This window comes from Danio rerio, chromosome 9 (assembly GCF_049306965.1).
Source record: "Danio rerio strain Tuebingen ecotype United States chromosome 9, GRCz12tu, whole genome shotgun sequence".
Taxonomy (NCBI): domain Eukaryota; kingdom Metazoa; phylum Chordata; class Actinopteri; order Cypriniformes; family Danionidae; genus Danio; species Danio rerio.
Genome location: NC_133184.1, coordinates 3,331,825 through 3,355,000, shown reverse-complemented (window position 1 = coordinate 3,355,000; position 23,176 = coordinate 3,331,825). Strand labels below are relative to the sequence as shown.

Genomic DNA, 23,176 nt, shown 5'->3' with positions numbered 1-23,176 from the left:
CAAGTTGTCAGGATGGCCATTTTCCATTGTGCAGACAGTCACTGACACAGTCGTCAAAGCCTCCACTGGACCAAACCAACATGAAGATTTTTGTGAGGTGTTTAAAGCCCCTTACCCAGAGTACAACTGGTTCAAGGGCCGACCCACCCGTCCGCCAAGCAAAATACTCCAAGACACATGCAATTACAGACTCAAGTCAAAGGCCACGAACAATTTGCAAGCCTATTTACACAGCGGAGAAGACGCCTCCCATTCTGCCAGAAATAGAAGAGATCAGATGATACAGATGCTTCCAGGGGAATACAAGCTCAGACGATGCATAACATATAAAAAATAAATCTAAACACCATAAATAAATGGATGCTTTAAGCAGAATATAGACTATAAACATGTCTCGGGTTGTAATTAAGCTAAATATGTAACTAAAATACCTAATTTTAAGCTTTACTTAAGACAAAACAGATCACCATAAAACAATCATTTTTTTTTTATCCCCAAAGACAAGATCGATAGTTTTTTTAGGCTTAGAAATCAGATTGTCAAATTTTTAACTTTTTAGCTATTTTTTTTCTAACTATTTAGCACCGTTAAAATGAAGTCTTAAATGATGTTTCTGGTTGTAAATATGCAAAATATGCAAATAAAATACTAAACTTTAAGCTTTACTTAAGACAAAAATGATAAATAATCTTAAAACAAACATAATAATCAGACACAATCTGATCCTGCAAAGTATTTTATCCTTAAAACAAGTTTGATAATTTATTTTTTTTTGGCCTAGAAATAAGATTATAACTCCTGACTTTTTTAACACTTTTTAACTTAAAACATTTAATACAGTTAAAATAAAGTCTTGCAAGTAAAAGTCTGCACTTAAATGACATCTCTGATTGTAAATAAGCAAAATATGCAAGTAAAATATGTCACTTTAAGCTTTATGAAGTCCAAAAAATAAAAATAATCATCAACAATCCCAATAATCATATACAATCTGATCCTGCATAGTACGTTCTCCTTAAAACAAGATCAATATTATTTTTTTTGGCCTAAAAATACGATTGTAATACTTGACTTAAAACAATTTATTACAGTTAAAATAAAGTCCGAAAAATACAAGGCTGGTCTTAAATGATGTCTCTGATTGTAATTATGCAAAAATGCCTGTGTGAATTGTAGCCTCAGTTCTTAGCTGACAGGAGCGGCACCCGGTGTGGTCTTCTGCTGCTGTATCCCATTCGCCTCAAGATTTGATGTGTTGTTGCCTTTCTATCAGCTGGAACCAGTCTGGCCATTCTCCTCTGACCTCTGGCATCAACAAGGCATTTGCGCCCACAGAACTGCCGCTCACTGCATATTTTCTCTTTTTCAGACCATTCACTGTAAACCCCTAGAGATGGTTGTGCATGAAAATCCCAGCAGTTTCTGAAATACTCAGAGCAGCCCGCCTGGCACCAACAACCATGCCACGTTCAAAGTCACTTAAATCACATTTCCCCAGTCTGATGCTCAGTTTGAACTGCAGAAGGTCGTCTTGATCATGTCTACATGAATAAATGTGTTGAGTTGCTGCCATGTGATTGGCTGATTAGAAATTTGTGTTGATGAGCAGTTGGACAGGTGTACCTAATAAAGTGGCCAGTGAGTGTACCTAACATTAAACTTTACTAAGTGCCAATGGCCTAGCGGCGCTGACATATAGCACCATGGTGCTCACGGCTACCCGAGTTCAATTCCCAGCTCAAGGTCCTTTGCCAACACTGCCCTTTCTCTGCTCCCAATACTTTCCTTTCAGTAACCTTCACTGTCCTCTCTCAATTAAAAGTGAAAACCCCCTAAAAAAAATTAATAAATAAACAATCTTAAAAAGGAACATAATAATCATACAAAATCTGATCCTGCACAGTATATTATCCCTAAAACAAGATTGATATGATTTTTTGGGCCTAGAATTAAGATTGTAACTCATGGCTTACTGAGACCTTTTAACTGAAAACACTTTATTACAGTTAAACTAATAAACTCATAGAAATAAGATGCTAACTCTTGACTAGAAAAGGAGTTTTTGCAGAGGCATCAGAGCGACAAGAGAAAAGAGAAGCTAAATTAGATTGAACCGTATTAATGGTTGAAGAGCATGCAAATGATGTGGTAAAACTGCGTCGACTGGAGAGGTGTTTGATGTGATTTCGTGAAGCCGTGGTCACAGTTGGAGCTTACATGAGTTCAGCTGCAGAGCTCCTGTGACTGTGCTTGAGTTGACAAACACACACGACTCGCAGGTGCCTCCACGCATCTTCCTCAAAATCAGCCCGTATGAGGGCATCTAAACAGCCTTCTCCTGCTGGATAATATCCCTCCAGCACCTGTCTGGGAACGCGATGGTGTGGGTTTTTCAGCAGAGGGTAAATCTGAAGCACTTTAAGTGTTAAATCGGGGCATTTTACTAATTTTTATGCATTCCATTGCATTTGTTGAGTTTCATAACAACATGTTTAGACGCTAATTCCAAGCTGATCTGAGTGGAAAACATAAATATTTGAGATTTTGGATTGAAGGACATCCAATGTCTAAATCATATGCTGGATAAGTTGGTGGTTCATTCTGCTGTGGCGACCCCTGATTAATAAATGGAATGAGCTGAAGGAAAATGAATGTGTGCATATTGTTTCTAAGCAAAAATCAGCATGTGGAGAAGTTTCTTTGAGCTAAATATTTGAGCGGATTAGACTGTTTCCCCTCTGATTCAGCCCTAGCAGGTTTCTCCCCCGAGAGATGTGTAAAAAAGGAGAGACCACCGGACCCGCACAGCTGCTCGCCAGCACCGAGATCTCTGCGTTTCCTCTTCTCCTCAGGACGACAGGTTGGCCCGAGGGCACAGTGCACCAATAATAACAACAGCGAGCCCACAGAGAGCAGGTCAGCCCTGGCGTGACCCGCCATCAGAGCTCTGAGGTCTGGACAGGAGCCAGAGCCCGGAGAAACAGTGCAGCAGTGACCGCACATACACAAGCCACCGGAACACAGGCCTCAGATCACTTCCTGTTCTGTGTTCGGCTTCCTGTTTTAAATAAACCTAACACACAGCCTAAAGGGCTTCAGCAACGACACCTTCTAAGATGAGGGGTGCTTTTTAAAGGCCTTTCTAGGCAAGGTGCAATGGGAAACTCTTTGGTTTTTTAAAAGATTTAAATATATAAATGGCATTTAAAATGCAGCAATGTTAATGCTTAATTTTGTTATTACTCTTACTTTAGATTTTTTTTCATAAGAGTATTCTTAATGTTTTCCCAGAGATGGGTTGCAGCTGGAAAGGCATCTGTTGCGCAAAAGATGTGCTGGATAAGTTGGCAGTTCATTCTGCTGGGGCAACCTCAGATTAATAAAGGGACTAAGCCGAAAAGAAAACCAATGAATTAATATTCTTAATGCAACATGGTGGCACAGTGGTTAGTACTGTCGCCTAACAGCAAAAAGGTAGCTGGTTTGAGCCTCGGCTGGGTCAGTTGGCATTTCTGTGTGGAGTTTGCATGTTCACCCAGTGTTGGCTACCTCCGGGTGCTCCGGTTTCCCCCACAATCCAAAGACATGCGCTATAGGGGAATTGGGTAAACTAAGTTGGCCGTAGTGGATGAGTGTGAATGAGTGTGTATGAGTGTTTCCCAGTACTGGGTTGCAACTAGAAGGGCATCTGCTGTGTAAAACACAAGCTAGATAAGTTGGCGATTCATTCCACTGTAGCGACCCCTGATGACTAAAGGGACTAAGCCGAAGGAGAATAAATGAATGAATGAATGAATGACTTTCCCCGAGATGGGTTGCAGCTAGAAGGGCATCCACTGCGTAAAAACTTGCTGGATAAGTTGGCGGTTCATTCAGCTGTGTCGATCCCGGATTAATAAAGGGACTAAGCCGACAAGAAAATGAACGAATGCATGAATGAATGGATTACTTTCCCTTCACTTCACAGATCCTATTTGAGTTTCTTTCTTCTGTTGAAAACAAAAGAAGATATTTTGAAGAATGCTGAAGTGAATACATTTTACATAGTGTGCTGTTTAGTGCAAAATTAGACGAAAATAGAGCACTTTAAGTATATTGTGGAAGTGCACTAAGTGGACTTAAAAATGTATTTTAGCTTACGTTCTAATCTGAGCATGCATTATTGTTATATTTTAAATAATAACAATTATAAGTGTGTTTTATTTGTAAATATAGTATATTTAAAAGTGCATTCAAATGGTTAGTACATTAAAAGCGGCATAATTTTTTTAAATATTAAAATAGTACATTAAGTAGAGTTTATTTATAAACTAATTTCCAGAGGATCACGTGCTTATGATAGCTTGCAGCCGGTCCCGCATTATTTAATTTATGACCAATCAGACGATTCCTAAGCCACTATAAATACTGTAAGTTCCATATCACAGCCATCTTCGTTTTGAAGAACCCACCTTCCACCCCTACTCCTCCTCCTTTCCTAGATGGGTGGCACGATGGCCCAGTGGTTAGCACTGTTGCCTCACAGCAAGAACGTCACTGGTTCTAGTCCTTACCAAGCCAGCTGACGTTTCTGAGTGGAGTTTACACGTTCTCCCCCATGCTCATGTGGGTTTCCCCCCGGTTTCTTGCCACCATCATTTTAGCTCCAACCCTAATCAAACACACCTGAACAAGCTAATCAAGGTTTTGCTAGGTTGAAACATGCAGGCAGGTGTGTTGAGGCGAGTTAAACCCTGCAGGGACTGAGATTGGCAACCCCCTGCATTAAAATGTTCAAAAGAACATCAGCTTTTAGGATGACTTGAATGTCTCACTGTTGAATAAATGAAGTATTATTTAAAGAGATAGTTCACCCAAAAGTTTTAATTCAGTCATCATTTACTCACCCACCACTTGTTCCAAACCAGTTTGACTTTCTTCTGTTGAAAACACCTGAAGATATTTAGAAAAATGTTGGAAACCAATAGCCACTGACTTCAACAGCATTTGTTTTTTCTTACTATGAATGCCAATGGTTACAGGTTTCTAAAATTCTTCAAAATATAAACATAACATAAACATAAAGTTTAAAACTAATGGAAGTTGACTAAGTAGTCACTAACGTTTTTCTTTTTTTGGGGTGAACTGTCACTTTAATACTTATTTATAGAATCAATTTTACAAACCTTTTTAATGATCATCAGCTTACTCTGCTACCACTTTTTAGCCAGGTCATCTGTCTTGTCCTTGCATACAAATATTTGCATATACAAGATAAACTATAGCATACATTATACCAGTTGGCATTGCTTCTGATTCAGTTGCTGCATTGAAAATGGAAGTGTTCAAGGCCGTTCAGCTTTTTCATGCATACAAATGCGCGCACTGTGGAAGTCTATCATTTCGATCATGTTTAGTAGAGGAGAATTCAGACTAGACGGCTGAACTGGATGAATGGAGTCTTCCATGACTTGTAAATACAGTTCTGCTCATACAGTAGGATGTGTGGAGAACACAAAAGCCCAGCAGGGAGAGTGGCAGAGGTGTGTGGGAGAGGGAGAGAGAGCGTGCATGGCAGAGCGTACAGACGTATAATTACAGTACAGCCCTTCAGAAAAACCGCAAATGGTTATGGGCTCCGAGAGGAAGGATGGCAGAAAAAAAGACCAAAGTGGACAGAGAAATTTAAATGAAACTGTAAAAAAAAAAAAAAAAAAAAAAAAAAAAAACTTGAGAAATGTCAATTAAAAGAAAAACACTCCATCACGAAACTCCCACAGAACAGACGGAGAGAGAGAAACGCAGCCTGCTCTCACAAGGAAACCGAACTATTTTAGGTTTAGTCAGTTTAGTACAGTGGTTCTCAATTTCATCAGACACACAACATCATAAGACATTAATATTAGGTTACATTTAGGTCACCAGCATCTAAGGACAATGTTATTTTAACGTCCAATAACGATGTGAAATGACGTTGAAATTTGGTTGATTTTAGGTCGTGTTGTAAAGTGACCAAAATCCAACGTCGAGCCAACATCTTAAACCAACGTCATATTGACGTCAAATACTGAGATTTATTCATCAGGTATGGCAACCAAAACCACAGATCCGCAATATATATATATATATATATATATATATATATATATATATATATATATATATATATATATATATATATATATATATAATTTATATATATATTTTAAATGTGCAAAAAATTTACAAATGTACAAAAATGTACAAATGACGCCGTACAACACTGAAAAAATACTGCAAGGATGATTTCCTTGGATGTAATCAAACTTTTAAAAGTTAAGTGGTTGTAAAAAAAATTATTTGGATTGCATTTAAATAAACAAATTAAATTAAACATTACTGAATTAAATGTTTTTTTAATTTAACCCAAAAACTGTAAATAGTTTGCGACAGTTTTGCAGAAATAATTTTTTTTTCAGTGAAGTTCATATAAATTATCCACTAAATCAAAAACTTATGAAATGTAACTATTTTACATTTTTTTTCTGTTTAGCAGTTCATTCGTATGAGTTTAATAGATTTCAGTCATATGAAAATGTAAAATTTTTAAAAGGAAGCGTGGCACTAAACCTAAACCCAACGGTCATTAGGGGCATGCGCAAATCATACTTAAATGTAAAAATTTAATTGTACACATTCATATGAATTAGCCACTAAATCAACAAATTACATTTTGTCTGATTAGTGGCTAATTCGCACAAATCAATTTCAGTCGTACGAAAACATACAATTTTTAAAAAGAGGTGTGGCACCAAACCTAAACCCAACCGTCACTGAGGGATGCAAATCGTACTAAATTGTACAAATGACATCATAGGAATTCATACAAATTGCCACTAAATTAAAAAAAACACGAAATGTAACAGTTTTTTGCGTTTTGTCAGTTTAGTGGCTAATTCATATGGATTCATGATATCAATTCAAATATTTGAAATATTTCAAACGAATTAGCCACTAATTAGTCGCTAATTTTTACAAATGTACAAATTTTACATTACAATTTTTTTTACAAATTGTACAAATTCATAAGATTTCAGTCATGCAAAAACGTACAATTTTTAAAAGGAGGCATGACGCCGAGCTCCACCCTCTAAACCCCAACATTATTGCAGGGTGAGTTCTTACAAATTCATATGAATTAGCCACTGAAAAAGTTACGAAAAATAACTATTTTACGTTTCAACACAATCTCACCGCAATTCGTAACTTTTGATTAAGTAGCTGATTTGTATAAATTCGTATGACATCATTCATACAATTTAGTATGATTTGCTCATCCCCCAATGAGGGTTGGGTTCATGGGCGGGGTTGGGTGCCACGCCTCCCTTTAAAATCGTACATTTTTGTATGATTAAACTAGCCACTTAACTCAAAAAACTTAAATTTTTTACGTTTGCTCATGAGATCAGGCTGGTTTTGTCAGTTTATTGGCTAATCCGTACAAATTCAAACAATTTCAATCATATGAAAATGTACGTTTTTTTTTTAAAGAAGGTGCAACGTCAAAACCCAACCATCATTGGATAATCATACTAAAATGAGATCATACAAGTTCATACGAATTAACTACTATATCAAACCGTTACGAATTGGCGTGATATAGCATTGAGAGAACAGGTTCCCATAGCATTCATTTCACATTTCACATCAAAACCATCTTTCTGGAATAACCCTATTACAGCTTGACAGTTTCTCACTCTCTGAAATAATACCCTGATGAGCTGTAAAGCAAATAGCGAAGAGGTGTTTGCAGTGGGAGTGTTTGCTTTATGTACACAGCGGCGGGACCGTAAGGTAGAGGTGCAGCAGCCAACAGCTAGACTTTCCCTCTCACGGACACACACACACCCCTCTGGTTTCTCACACACTCGGCATCATGGGAATACTCAAGGCTAATTAGCTCTCTGCATCTGGGAAACTTCAGCTTGTCTCCTCGCGGCATTGGCAACATTCCTAGTCCCTTAGTAAGAACCCGCTGTCTTCAAACTGCAAACCTTCCCTGTGAATAACTAAAAAGTACCCAAAGCTTGACATAAAAATAAAAATTAGAACTAAAAAGACACTAGTAATTAATACGAGACATAATCATTGGTTTATAATCAAAGGGTGACAGTATAAAATACATATACTGTTGGCAACACCAGGCAATTAAAATCTCAAACTAAAAATAACTAACAGTTGTACTATTGACATTCATTATTAAATAATTAACAAAAAACGTTTTTTTTTTTAGAAATCAAAACTATCTTTTAATTTCTGCATACACATGCTTATTCATTTCCTTTCTCCAAGCTTCATTGGGTGCATCTGGATTTTCAAATAATACTCTGAATGTATGTATAGACACTTGTGCTCTCCAATGCTAAATCATCCATCCATAAAGTCACATATATATAGAAAACATGCAAGATGCACAAATCTGTGCTGTATATTGTAATATGTTGGATTATTTTCCATATGGATCAGGAGAAGACTTCCCATTATGGTCACAAATTGAATATAATATAATATAATATAATATAATACAATATAATATAATATAATATAATATAATATAATATAATATAATATAATATAATATGTAATATAATATAATATAATATAATATGTAATATAATATAATATAATATAATATAATATAATACAATATAATATAATATAATATAATATAATATAATATAATATAATATAATATAATATAATATGTAATATAATATAATATAATATAATATAATATAATATAATATAATATAATATAATATAATATAATATAATATAATATATCCAAACAATACTAATCCTAATACATGTGTGTTTTTTAGAAATAAAAACTACCTGTTAAGAAAATGAGCAAAAACACGTTCTGTCCTCAGAAATCTATCTGTAATCAGGGTCATGACCCGCGGCCCCTGAAGGAGATGAGCCAGATCTGTAATCTGTCTTCAGTCAGGAAAACCTCCACCAGCATGACTTTATAACACAACGGCTAAAGGTGAAACACAAATACTACAGCCTGACCTTGGATCAGCCACTAAAGAAACACACACATTTTTCTTTCATCCATTTATGATTATTATTTGTGATCAAAAAGTTAATCAATTGCTAACTGAAAACCATTTGAAGATTGGGACCATTTTTTGTTTTACTATTATTATCATTACTATTATTAAGTTTTAACACATGGGCGGCACGATGGCTCAGTGGCTAGCACTGTCACCTCACAGCAAGAAGGTCGCTAGTTCAAGTCGCTGTGCTGGCGTGGGTTTCCTCCAGGTGCTTCGGTTTCCCCCACACAGTTCAAACACATGTGCTATAGGTAAATTGGGTAAACTAAATCGGCTGTAGTATATGTGTGTGTGTGAGAATGAGAGTGTATGGGTGTTTCCCAGTACTGGGTTGCAGCAGGAAGGGCATCAGCTGCATAAGACATATGCTGGAATAGTTGTCAATTCATTCATTGTGGCAACCCCTGATAAATAAGAGACACTAAGCCAAAGGAAATGAATGAATGAATAAATGAAATTTAAGTTGATTGAACTAAAAACAATAAAGTTGTCACAAAAAAAGGAAACCTTTAGAATTGTGTTGTTTCAGCTCATTAAATAATAGTATTATATAATATATATATACTACAGTAAATAATAGTACTGTAGTTTATGAATGTCAATGCTGCTTTTCCCAACATTCTTCATATCATATCCCTTTGTGTACAACATAAGAAAGGAATATTTCATAAGAGTTTACCATTTGTCTGCAAACAAACCCTTTTATACCAGTTTCCATACGTCAATCTACTCATAGTGTGACTTTTGGGCCCATACAGGAAGTGAACAGGCCTTCTGAATAGGACAACCTACAAATATTAAAAATGAAACCAGTGAATGCAGAACTGCTAAAGTGTATTTGCAGACGTATGTTGTGCGTTAAAATGAATTAGCAGAAGAGTCAGACTCAGACCAGATCCATCACCTCACAACATCACAGACTTCCTGTCTGCCTGCCCTGATACTATCTCTATCTCTTTATCTTCATTTGACCATATCACTTCTGTGTGTGTGTGCTTGATTATGTGGCATATGAGGACACATAGTTTGTGTGTGTGTGTGTGTGTGTATGTATATTTTTATATATATATATATATATATATATATATATATATATATATATATATATATATATATATATATATATATATACAGTTGAAGTCAGAATTATTAGCCCCCTTTTCATTTTTATTTTCTTTTTTAAATATTTCCTGAATGATGTTTAACAGAGCATTGACATTTTTACAGTATGTCTGATAATATTTTTTCTTCTGGAGAAAGTCTTATTAGTTTTATTTCGGCAAGAATAAAAGTAGTTATTAATTTTTTTAAAACATTTTTGGGACAATATTATTAGCCCCTTTAAGCTATTTTTTTTTCGATAGTCTACAGAACAAACCATCATCATACAATAACTTGCCTAATTACCCTAACCTGCCTAGTTCACCTTATTAACCTAGTTAAGCCTTTTAATGTCACTTTAAGCTGCATACAAATGTCTTAAAAAATATCAAGCAAAATATTATTTACTGTCATCATGACAAAGTCAAAATAAACTAGTTATTAGAAATAAGTTTTTTTAAATATTATGTTTAGAAATGTGCTGAAACAATCTTCCCTCTATTAAACAGAAATTGGGGAAAAAAATAAACAAGGGCGCTAATAATACAGGGGGGGCTAATAATTCTGACTTCAACTAAATATATATATATATATATATATATATATATATATATATATATATATATATATATATATATATATATATATATATATATATATATATATAAATATATATATATATATATATATATATATATATATATATATATATATATATATATATATATTCATTTTCAAATGATGTTTAACAGAGCAAGGAATTTTCACAGTATTTCCTATAATTTTTTTTCTTCTGGAGAAAGTCTTTTTTTTTTTGCTAGAAAGCAGTTTTTAAATAGTTTAAATAAATTTAAAATATTCAATATTATTAACCCCCTTAAGCAATTATTATTTTTTTGATTGTCTACAGAACAAACCATCATTATACAATGGCTTGTTTAATTACACTAACTTTAACCTAGTTAAGCCTTTAAATACCACTTTAAGCTGAATATTAATGTCTTGAAAAATATCTAGTTAAAAATTATGTGCTGTCATCATGGCAAAGATAAAAGAAATTAGTTATTAGAGATGAGTTATTAAAACTTTTATGATTCAAAAATGTGTACTTTTTTCTGCTAAACAGAAATGAAGGGGAAAATATAAAGGGGGGTTAATAATTGTAGAGGCAAATAATTCTGACATGCACTATATGTAAATGTGTGTATATTTATACATTTTTTATGAAAATTTAAGTTATGCTACTGAACAATATGCAAATGTTTATATGATTTATGTCAAAGACTATAGAATACACAAGACATGTCACTCGTATAGATTTGAATTGGGAAAAGTGTAACGATCAATATGGTGAATAAGGCCCCGCCTACTAGTACAGGAGCCAATCATTGATCGCTTTATACCTGAAGTTTATTTATAAACTAATTTCAAGAGGATGACGTGATTTTGATTGAACATGGCTGGTTCTGCATTAGCTACGTATGATCCACCAATCAGGCCGCCCAAAAGAGCTAAAACAAGTCATGTGTGAGAAAACTCTCCTCACATTGGTCAGAGTTTCACGGTTTATTTTGCAGAGTCCCGCTCAGCTTTCAGGTGTGGTGGTGGTTTGGTGGTGTTTGACAAGGTGCGCGCGACGTGTAGAGCGAGGAGGAGGGATGCGGTGGGGAGGGGTGAGAAGGGTGCGCGACGTATTTAAGGACTGGGAGGAAGTAGCGTGATTATCGGGAGATTATCACTCGGTTGCGGGCATCCTGGAGTTTCTGCATTTGCGGAGACTAACGAAACTTTCGGGAGGCTTGGGATGTCTGGAATGACCTCCCGCCCTACTCATAATTCTCTCTTCATATAGCCGAATGCATATGACATATCCATAATACACTGAGATATAACCGGGCTCGGATCATATCGCTTTCTCACTACAATCGATCCGCTCCAGAGTTTGTTTTAATCAAGCCGAGACCACCTCACTCAGGCGATCTCGGAGCAATTGTTTTGGGGCTGATCCGAGCGCGATTGGTGGTTTCACATATGCCAAACGAACCGCGCTAACTGGGTAAACGAGACAGGTTCAGAAACAAAAGTGTGGGTGTGAAAGCAACCTTAATTGGTTGCACATTCCACCAGCAAGTATTAGGCAATTTTGAAAAATGAAAATCTTGCAATGCACACAGTTATGGGTGACATTCATTCATTCATTCATTCATAACAGTAGGTTATTTTTTTTTCTTTTTTGCTTAGTTTCTTTATTAATCTGGGGTCGCCAAAGCGGAATGAACCACCAACTTATCCAGCATGTTTTACGCAGCGGATGCCCTTCCATCTGCAACCCATCTCTGGGAAACATCCACACACACTTATTCACACGCATACACTACGGACAATTTAGCCTACCCAATTGACCTGTACCGCATGTCTTTGGACTGTGGGGGAAACCCATGAGAACGATGGGAGAACCCAAATATTAATATTTTTATATTAATCCCTTCCAGCTGCAACCTATCTCTGGGAAACATCCACACACACTTATAAACTAGGGACAATTAGCCTACCCAATTCGCCTGTACTGCATGTCTTTATACATTTTAATATTTTAATATTTACTATTTTCATTCATTCATTTTCTTTTCAGCTTAGTCCCTTTATTTATCAAAGGTCACCACAGCGGAATGAACCTCCAACTTATCCAGCATATGTTTTATGCAGCGGATGCCCTTCCTGCCGCAACCCAACACTGGAAAACACCCATACACTCTTGCATTCACACACATACATAAGGGCCAGTTTAGTTTATTCAATTCACCTATAGCACATGCCTCCGGACTGTAGGGGAAACCGGAGCACCTGGAGGAAACCCACGCAAACTGAACATGCAAACTCCACATAGAAATGCCAACTGACCCAGCTGGGGCTTGAACCAGCCATCTTCTTGCTGTGAGGTGATTTGTGCTACCACAGTGACGCCATATTAATTTTTCTAGTAATAAAATACATTATGCTTATGAATAGTCTCTATAAATCACAAAAGCAAGATGTGTGAGTGTGTATGTGTGTGTTTGGTCACACTCCTGATGCACAGACTCTTCTAATTGCGCTCCGCCAGACGTCCCGCGCCCGCCGCTCGTTAGATTCAAGAGATTAATGTCTCCGCTCTGGACCGCAGAGAGACCTGATTTATTCCTTTGCGCCATTACAAACAGTCTCTCCAAGCAGCTCCAGTTTCCTTTTCAGGAAAGTCGGTTGTTTAAAAATTATGCAAATGCCGCATGGTGAGTGAATCTTTTTGTTGCAAAAAAAAATTCGCCCTCAAGACTTAATTGATGTTAAAAAGCAACTGGTTTTGTTTCAGCACATGTGCATTGTGCGTGTGTTTGAATGTGCTGTGTGTAGCAAGACAGCCCCCTCCTGAGGAGCTCAAAAAAGAAATCTCGCGCACTTTCTGAACTAAGAAAGTGTGACATGTTCGGTTTCTGTGACGGAGAAACAAAAGCCATGAGCGGAGGTCACTCAGCACGGCTCGCTCTGCCTAATGACATCTGCCCATTAGCATTTATTCAAGTCAATTAAGAACACACACACACACACACAAAACGTTAAACAGGCAAGGGAAAAAGCCATTGTAACAAATGAGCTCATCAGACGAGGGCGACAAAAAAGTTTAAATGTTTTGCTAGGCCGTGCTGGCAGGAGGAAGCAGGACCTGAGCGATATCGAGCCACGGGTTCAGGATGGACTGTTTATAATCTCTGCTCTACCTACATACATCACCGGTGACAAAAAATAACAAGCACAGGACTGGAACTGTTCCGTCAACGTCAATCATTATAACCAGATGCGCAAGCGAACAAGTGCTTTCTTACAGTCTGCTGGACCAGTCTCTTTCAATGCATGCTAATTAGGAAAACTGAACCAATCACACATCGAAACAACAAATCAGTTTGCCTCAACTACACTTTGAGATGTTAGCACAGCTAAAGTTTTGTTAAAATTGATAAAAGTTCAAATAGTGCATGCAAAATTTTGGAATTCATTTAAAGTACTTTACAAAAAGGGATTTGATCATGTAATTTTAATTTATTAATATATACAGTTGAAGACAGAATTATAAGCACCGCTGTCATTTCTTTTCCAAATATTTCCCAATTGCGGATTTTACAGATTTTATTCAACACATTTTTAAACATAAGTTATAATGACTAATTACTTTTTTTTCTTGATGACAGTACATAATATTTTACTAGTGTTTATGCTAGTATTCAGCTTAAAGTGCAATTTAAAAGGTTGACTGAGTTAATTACGTTAACTAGGCAAGTAAAGGTTGAATAAGCATCAAAAAGTCTTAAGTAGGCTAATATTATTACCCCTAGCAGTTTTAATATATATATATATATATAAACTGGCTGAAGTTATAGTTGAAGCTATAGTTGAAGTCAGAATTATTAGCCCCCCTTTGAATGTTTTTTTTCTTTTTTTAAAATTTCCCAAATGATGTTTAACAGAGGAAGGAAATTTTCACAGTATGTCTGATAATATTTTTTCTTCTGGAGAAAGTCTTACTGATTTTATTTCAGCTAGAATAAAAGCATTTTTTGCATTTTTTAAAAGCCATTTTAAGGATAAAATTATTAGCCCCTTTAAACTATATATTTTGTTCGATAGTCTACAGATACAATAACTTGCCTAATTACCCTAACCTGCCTAGTTAACCTAATCAAGTCTTTAAATGTCACTTAAAGCTGTAAAGAAGTGTCTTGCAAAATATCCAGTAAAATATTATTTACTGTCATCATGGCAAAGATAAAATAAATCAGTCATTAGAAATAAGAAACTATTATGTTTAGAAATGTGCTGAAAAAATCTTCTGTCCGTTAAACAGAAATTGGGGGGAAAATAAACAACCAACTTTAAAGACAATACAAATGTTTTTTTTTTCTCTGGAGAAAAAAAATATAATAGGAAACATTCTTGTTCTGTTAAACGTCACTATTAGAATAATAATTAAAATTTCACAGGAGTGCAAATCATTTTGTTTTCGACTGTATATGTATTCCCTAAAGTCCCACATCTTTAAATTCAATCAGATGATGCATAAGTCCTCATCCTCTTTTTGAACATCATTGGCTGACATTAAATAGAATAGAACGAGTATTTCAAGGTGTGACATTTGTACATTTTCTGAAGAAAACCCCATTTTGCCTGTGCAAAAACTATGAAAATGTAAGGATGTTATATGTAATTGACAGCTGGAATACACTATGCAGCTTTTGTAAAAGGAATTTTAAATACTAGGAATCATGCTATAGAAGCTGTGAAAAAGCCACAACTCTGACATTTAAAAAAAGTCTGATTAGAGAGAAAGTCACAATTGTGATATTTTTTTTCTTACAATTTAAAATTTATAACTGTGATTCTGAGTCAAAAAATATCATTATTGATCAGTGGCATTCCTTGCTAAGAGTTTAATTTAGACAAATTGAAAAGGTGATTTTCTCAGTTTCCAAAAACATATTCATATGACTGGTTTTGTGGGCCTTGGTCAGTCACATTTTGTAATTCTGTTTTACTTTCTGTACTTTACTTTTCAATTTATTGTTGGAGGTTTCATGGCTAAATCTTAATTGATTGCAGATTTCACCAGTAAGAGCAGAGTAATAGGACAGTTTTGAAAATGAAAATATTGCAATGCACACCATTATGGGTGACATATCAGAGTTTAAAAGAGGACAAATTGTTGTGTCTTTGCGATGTACAGTTGAAGTCAGAATTATTACCCCCCCTGAATTATTAGTGCCCCTGTTTATTTTTTCCCCAATTTCTGTTTAATGGAGGGAAGATTGTTTCAGCATATTTCTAAGCATAATAGTTTTAAAAACTCATTTCTAATAACTGATTTATTTTATTTTTTTTATTTTTTTTTTTAGGCCTACTTATGAAAAATTGTGGTCTAAAACCAAGCGTTTCAGTTTCATTGTGCTGTATATGAACACATATAGAAAACTATAGCTAATATAATTAAACATATGTAAATATGTGTAATTTCAATGGTTGAAAAAAAAAAAGAAAATCCAAATTTGAACTTGTATGTCATATATGTAATTTGCATACACTGCCACACTGTATATAAGATTTCTATGTAGGGAGTTTTGTCATTAGCTTTTAGAAGAAGCAATAGTAATTCTCAACACAACACAACTAGTTATCTACAGGGTAATTCGATTAAATTCTACTCAAACACTTGTAACTTATGAGGTTATACATCAAATCAAGAATATAATGGCTTACAATATCCAGACAAGCTCTGAAGTAAATCTGAAGCAAGAAAAACACCTGTATGATGGAGTGTAAGGTGTGTGTTTGTGTGTGTTTACATAGCTTGACGCATTGCCACAAGCCCCTAGAGAAACCAGATCGCTTACACACACACACGCACACATACACACATCAGAGCGCTCAGGTTTACAGCCCAACCTGCCCACCTGATCCCCCCGCCGTAATCAGTCTTCTGTTGGCACACGCAATTAAAAGATGTCAAACCTGGTTTCTTTAACCGTGTTTGGGTTTGGCTTGTCAGCATGTCAAAGGGTATCTAAAGAAGGTCTCAATTAAAGCAGAAAAGGAGAGGTCTGGAGGAGCGAGTTTGAGGAGAACCGCTGTCCCTCAGGCATGAGAGGGCGCACAGCGAGACAATGGTCTGGGAACACGATAAGAACGGGGGATTCGGCAGGTCTGTCTCTCCCGCCCCCTGGGAATTGTGGGAGCGAGACGCTGGGATTGCGAAGGAGAGGTATCAGGTTTGTAAGGCTGCTGCGGACGGCTGGGATGAGCTCCAACTGCTCCGCTCTGTCTCAGGCCGAGGATACGGAGGCGCCACCAGGTAACGAGAGGCGCAGGGTTTGACGTGCCAACGAGCGTAACTGGAGCTCCGAAAACCCAGATTGTAACTTTCAGTCCATCATAATTACAGAGGGAAACACTGCTGTCACTGGAATATCCTACTCAATACAGTATCCAGACCTTCCTTACATAAATATTCTGATTCGATTTATATTCACATCGTTTGTATTACAATAAAAGAGTGTTTACAATACTACTCGTACAACGGAAGCCTTGCAGCCAAGCATTTCAAAGGGATTTTTTGTTAAAGGGCAGCTAGTTTACCCCTTTTTTATGATTTAATATTAGTATTATGGTTGTTCTGAGTGTGCCAGTTTAGGTTCAGTTCAACACACAGTTCAGATGTTTTTATTATAATGTGTCAAAAAGTGTCATGTTGAGGGCGTTTACACAGTTTGCTGTTTTAGGGGCTTGTTGCTTCACAGTTTCGGCTTCCCGCCCAACATAACAAGGGGGCGGAGCCAAGAGCTCCTACGCTCTGTGTTTACAACAGACAGGCTGACAGACAGAAAGAGAAGCTAAGCTATGCTACGATGAGCATTCAGCCGTACATGTACGAGTCGGACACAGACCAAGGAGACAGTACAAAATCATTTGTGTCTTTGAAACATGAAGTGTCCCGAATCGTCGCGCCACGCATTCCAGAACTCCAAACACAAGCCTCCACCAGGGCAAACACAACGGCGCCCGAAGCTCTGCCGCATGCACCGCGACAGAGACCCACGCCGTGCCGAGCCGCTGACCCGAAGCTTCGCCGTGTGCACCGTGACAGAAACCCACGCCGCTCCGAGCCGCTGACCCGAAGCTCCGCCATGTGCACCGCGACAGAAACCCACGCCGCGCCGAGCCGCTGACCCGAAGCTCCGCCGCGTACACCGTGACAGAAACCCATGCCGCACTGTGCCACTGACCCTAAGCTCCGCCGCGGGCACCACGACAGAAACCCACGCCCAGAACTCCGAAATGCACGGCGCAGCACCATGCAAAAGGTAGAAGCAATAAATCCGATTAGAGCGATAATGTGGAGAATATTGATCTTGTGTTGAGCCCAATGAGCCTTTCATCAAAAAAATAGAGCACGGGTGTTCCCTTAGTGACATCGCTTTGACTCACAAAATGGCGGACGTGCACCAAGTAACTGAGGATATGATCGTGACGCGAGGCTGTCAGTCAATATTGGGTGGGCGGGGGGAACGCACTCCTACGTAAAGTTGCGATCGGTTTGAAAACCGCTCCAATTGGTCCACCATTGTTTGCTGTTAAATTGAAAAAAAAAGGACTGTGTGTGTTTATATCACCATAATATGACGGTCTACACACTATACCTACACACATGTCTGTCCAAACAGCTTGAAAAGTAGATTTTTCACCATAGGTGCCCTTTAAAACAGCTACATGAATACTGCAAGAACATACTTAAACATATGTTTGACTGAAGTTTTGAATGCTAAGGGACAGTATGACGCCAACAACATTTGATCCTTTTTCACACTAATAATATTTGCAGAGACCTATTATCAACAACAAAATTAGTATTTCCGAGCAGTTAAGTTGTAATTAAATACATTTGAATTGCCTATCTATCTCCATATAGACTTAAACTTTTCTGGTGTGGTCAGTTTGCTCGTTAGCTCACTTTGTAGTTGTTCCTAACCCTAGTTGTACTTGTGCTGCAGAGCGCTCTGCTTTAAGTCCAGTGAAGGACAGTTCCACAAAAGAGATAAAACCAATGTAAAATCACGGTAAATCTATGTGGTTGCATTGCAATTTAAGCTACGGTCACACTGGGCTTTTCCTCCCATAGACTTCCATTCATACGCATGCGAATGCGTCAGACCGGAAACGCGGGGTCATGTGTTAAAATGCTGTGGTGCAAAGTTCAAGCTTAGTGAACTCTGATCTGCAAAATCGCATCACTTGACTGCGTGAGACCAATCGAGGATCAAAACATGTCATCTCTGGACAGAAATTGAAAACATGGAGCAATCGCTCGCTTTTAAAAATGTCTGATAAGCCTGTTTAATCCCGCCATGCTCAAACTCCTAGTGTAGCCGCAGCTTAATTCTTACATTTGCTTTTGAAAATATTATTGGTCATGTTTAAGGGTTTAGCTCAGTGGCTCACTAGCTGATCTGTTCAACAAGCACCACCTTCTCATGGACGTGTAGCTGAAACATACAACAAAATGCACCCAAGTAACATTGTGGCGAATGGGGTGAGGCCGAGAGCCGTGGGAACAAAACGTGGCCGGTGCTTGAGTGATAATGAGAAACACCCGTTTCACGCACCGGACACGAGTTACATGGAGGAGCTCTGGATGATGAAACATTCGGATGGTCGGGTCAGAATTTAGAGTCAACAACATGAAAGCATGGATCCATCCTGCCTTGTATCAACAGTTCAGGCTGGTGGTGTAATGCTGTGGTGGATATTTTCTTAGCACACTTTGGGCCCATTAGTACCAATTGAGCATCGTGTCAGAGCCACAGCCTACCTGAGTATTGTTGCTGACCATGTCCATCCCTTTATGACCACAGTGTGACTTACAGCAGAATAATCCGTCATGTCATAAAGCACAAATCATCTCAGACTGGTTTCTAGAACATGACAATGAGTTCACTGTACTCAAATGGTCTCCACAGTCATCAGAGCTCAATCCAATAGAGCACATTTGGGATGTGGTGGAATGGAAGATTGGCATCATGCATGTGCAGCCGACAAATCTGCAGCAACTGCGTGATGCTGTCATGTCAATATGGAGCAAAATCTCTGAGGAATATTTCCAGTACCTTGTTGAATCTATGCCACAAAGAATTAATGCAGTTATAAAGGCAAAACCCAGTACTAGCAAGGTGTGCCTAATAAAGTGGCCGGTGAGTGTAGTTTTGATATTTCCCAAGTTTTATTCTTGGTGATTGGATGTGTGTTGGATTGATTGAGCAGCCTTACATAAACAAAGGAAATTAAGACCCGTTTAAAAAGATTTAAGGCCTAAAAGATCCCATATTTCAGCAAATTTAAGATATTTTAAGGCCTAAAATCCCCTTAATCTCTGTATACAGTACTGTTCAAGCTGCAAAAGCAGCCTAGTGTGAGATCCACCATATCAAAGGCTTCAGTTAGATCTAATAAAACTAACACAGCTAAATCGACAGCATCCATTGTCATCAATAAATAATAATGAAGTTATTAATGTAAGTTTTAATGTTGTTTTTAAAGAGAGAGAGACATTATGCAAAAATAAATTACCTGGGGTGTTAGCATTGGCATCTAAATAGAAAGTTGAATGTGGGAAAAGAGGGCTTTCAGGAGATAAACACAATGTACTATGAACAGTGCTTTAAATAAAGTAATGGACTTATTAAGCTAATTAAATTCTGTATGCAACTGTGCTGATGTTTATATGTGGGAAAATAAAGCCCTGATAAAATCGGTGTATCGGCTAAATGTGCCCTTTCAGAAGATTACATTTCAGTGGAGGCATTTGCATATAGAGCATTGATCCATACAATAAATGTTTACAGTCCAACTTATGTATGTCTCAATATAGAGAAGCAGGGAACTCAACATCAAACCCTCCTAATCTCAAAAAAAAAAGAGAGTAGAATTCCTGTAATCTAACCTTTTCTACACCTAGCGCTGATCTCAGATCACTGACTGACAGCCATTCTGACGGTGATGATGATGGATCCTCTGGAATAAAACACAATAGGCTCTGTCTGTAGTGTGCGTTAGCTGATGTCTGTGTTCAGCTCTCACGGGCTCAGCGGTTTGAGTGACTGCGGTCCAGGAAACCCTGCAATACAAGCACATATTACGGTTTACACAGCTCTCAGAGTGATGCCTCCAAGAACACAGTTATTTTCCCCCCAAAACACACATACATAGACCGTCAGCTGCTTTAAGACATTTCACCCGCGAGTGTTATGGACTGTGTGCTAATCGAACAACTTTAGTGCTGTGTTTTAGAACACACACTCCAAATATGACAAGCAGACTGCTGGAAATAAATGGCTGTGGTTAAATACAAAATACCAGGTATATAAGAGCAGCTAAGTAAATTCCTGTGGATTCCAGTTACATTCCTGATGACAAAACTGCTAGGATCAGCATGGACCAGTTCTAAATCCAAAATGATCCTAACTAGTTTTTGTGGCCAACGCAGAACTCGTAATGCTAGTTGGTTCTTTAAGGCCCGTGCACACCGGGATGCTTCTTAACTAAATAATCAGGAATTTATTTTATTCTGAAAGTAAACTAATCCTTTAAGCATTAAGTTGTACACATCTCCTTTTTTTGTAAGGGAAGTTTCACTGAAATGCCTTTAACGTCATCATGAAATCTAAATTCAAAATCAATTGATTGTCCACTTGAATGAAAAGCCATTTCACATGCCTCAAAAATTAGGGACACTATTGCAAAATCACTAATACAAATTCAGCTTCATGCAGGATTTAAGCCGTTTAGATATTTTTTTTATTATTATTTTTTTATTTGCCTTTCAAAAACAACAATTTAGGCCAAACTCAGTCCAAACATAATCTTGCATAAACTGACTGAGACATGTCAGATATACAATGAATCAAGTAAAAAACCAAACAAAAAATAAAAATAAATAAAAAACAATGTTCAAAATATCTTAATAAAACGAAACAAAAACAAATAAATAGCAACATACCATGCAGACATCTAACAGAAACTCTGTAAGGGGTTAAATAAAACCATATTCAAGAAACAAATCATATAATCTTTTAGCCTTCTCACCTTTCATTATTTTTAAAGCTTCTACATAGGTGGCAAACTCCTTTTTAAACACAATCAATTGAGGAGCTGTTTTCATAATTTTGCATTTGTGGATGAAGAATTTAAGTAAAATGAGTAAAAGTCCTCATCTTTGCTGTCCAAATGCACACCAAATTTCACAATGTCCCAATAAATAGAAGGAAACCTTGAAATGTATTGTTTTATCCAGACTTCCACATTTGACCAAAAAGGATTAACCAAATTACAATGAAGAAATAGATGTTCGACAGTTTCAATATCACTATTGCAAAATTGACAAACATTACAATTCACATTAAATCTCTTTCTCAGAAACTCCTTTGCAGGGTAAATATCATACATAATTTTAAAATGTACTTCTTTGTATTTTGGAAAGCCGTTTAGATATGATGTGTGCCCAGATATCCTGATCTATTACATTTTAATTCGTTATTTAATGTGATCACCAGCTAAAACGAACAAAACAAATGTCATCTGAACAGCTCCAGAACGAAACCATTGAATATTTACCCTGGTATAATTTTTTAGGGAAGGGTGACAAATTTTTGTTTAAAAAAAAAAAACTATAGGACTATAATAATTATAAATAAACTTCTTAAAATGATATAAATTTGACATTTAAAAAACTAGTCCGGTTAGAAATTTAAAATTAAAAATAATTAACCTTTGAATATTTACCCTGGTATTGATTTTCAAGGCAGGGGTAATATATAATTGTTTTAAAATAACTATATGACTATAATTATTATCAATAAACTTCTTAAAATCATATAATTTGACATTTAAAAGACTGGAACTTAAATATTATAACAGAAAATGTTGATTGTTGCTGTTGATATTGTAATAACGATCGTTATCGTTAATGATAGCCTACAAACCAAGCTTTAAAGTGTTTGAGGAAACACATATTGAACAAACACGACGATTTACAAGTTGTAACTCCTGCTATAATCACTGAAGCTGCAAAATATTACTTACAGAGTATCTTCGTTGTTGTTTATTACGTGAGAATTCGTTAGGCTGATGAACCAGACTGTGGAAACAGCATTGAAAGAGACTGACGGCCATTAATATCGGTGAGTAATCTAAACGCTCTCTGATTGGTCAGTGCGTTATAAAGTGCATCATAAACGCAAGTGATTGGTTGTAATGCTCCGCGCGTATAAATGTCACGCTGCAAACAGACTTTTCATTCATTTGCACATTTCACTTTAATAGCTACAGCTCTAATAAATGTAGTATAATTGCACAAGGGCACTTGTAGTTGTAAAGCACTTTTAATTTCCGACCCTGCTTCAGAAGAGCTCGATCAAGAG

The 23,176-nt window shown here is 36.8% G+C and overlaps 1 long non-coding RNA gene across 4 annotated transcripts in view; it reads right to left on the bottom strand.

Annotated features, from left to right (window-relative positions):
* LOC141376047 (uncharacterized) overlaps positions 1–22,950 on the bottom strand; it is a 70,303-nt gene extending 47,353 nt beyond the window's left edge. For 2 of the 4 annotated variants that reach the window (XR_012385125.1, XR_012385124.1), the window contains exons 1-2: positions 22,839–22,950; positions 20,701–20,874 (exon numbers count right to left, since the gene is read on the bottom strand). This is a non-coding gene — a long non-coding RNA (uncharacterized lncRNA). The remainder of the gene's footprint in view (positions 1–20,700; positions 20,875–22,838) is intronic. The other 2 variants (XR_012385126.1, XR_012385123.1) reach the window with 1 other exon arrangement.
* Positions 22,951–23,176: the final 226 nt, after the last annotated feature.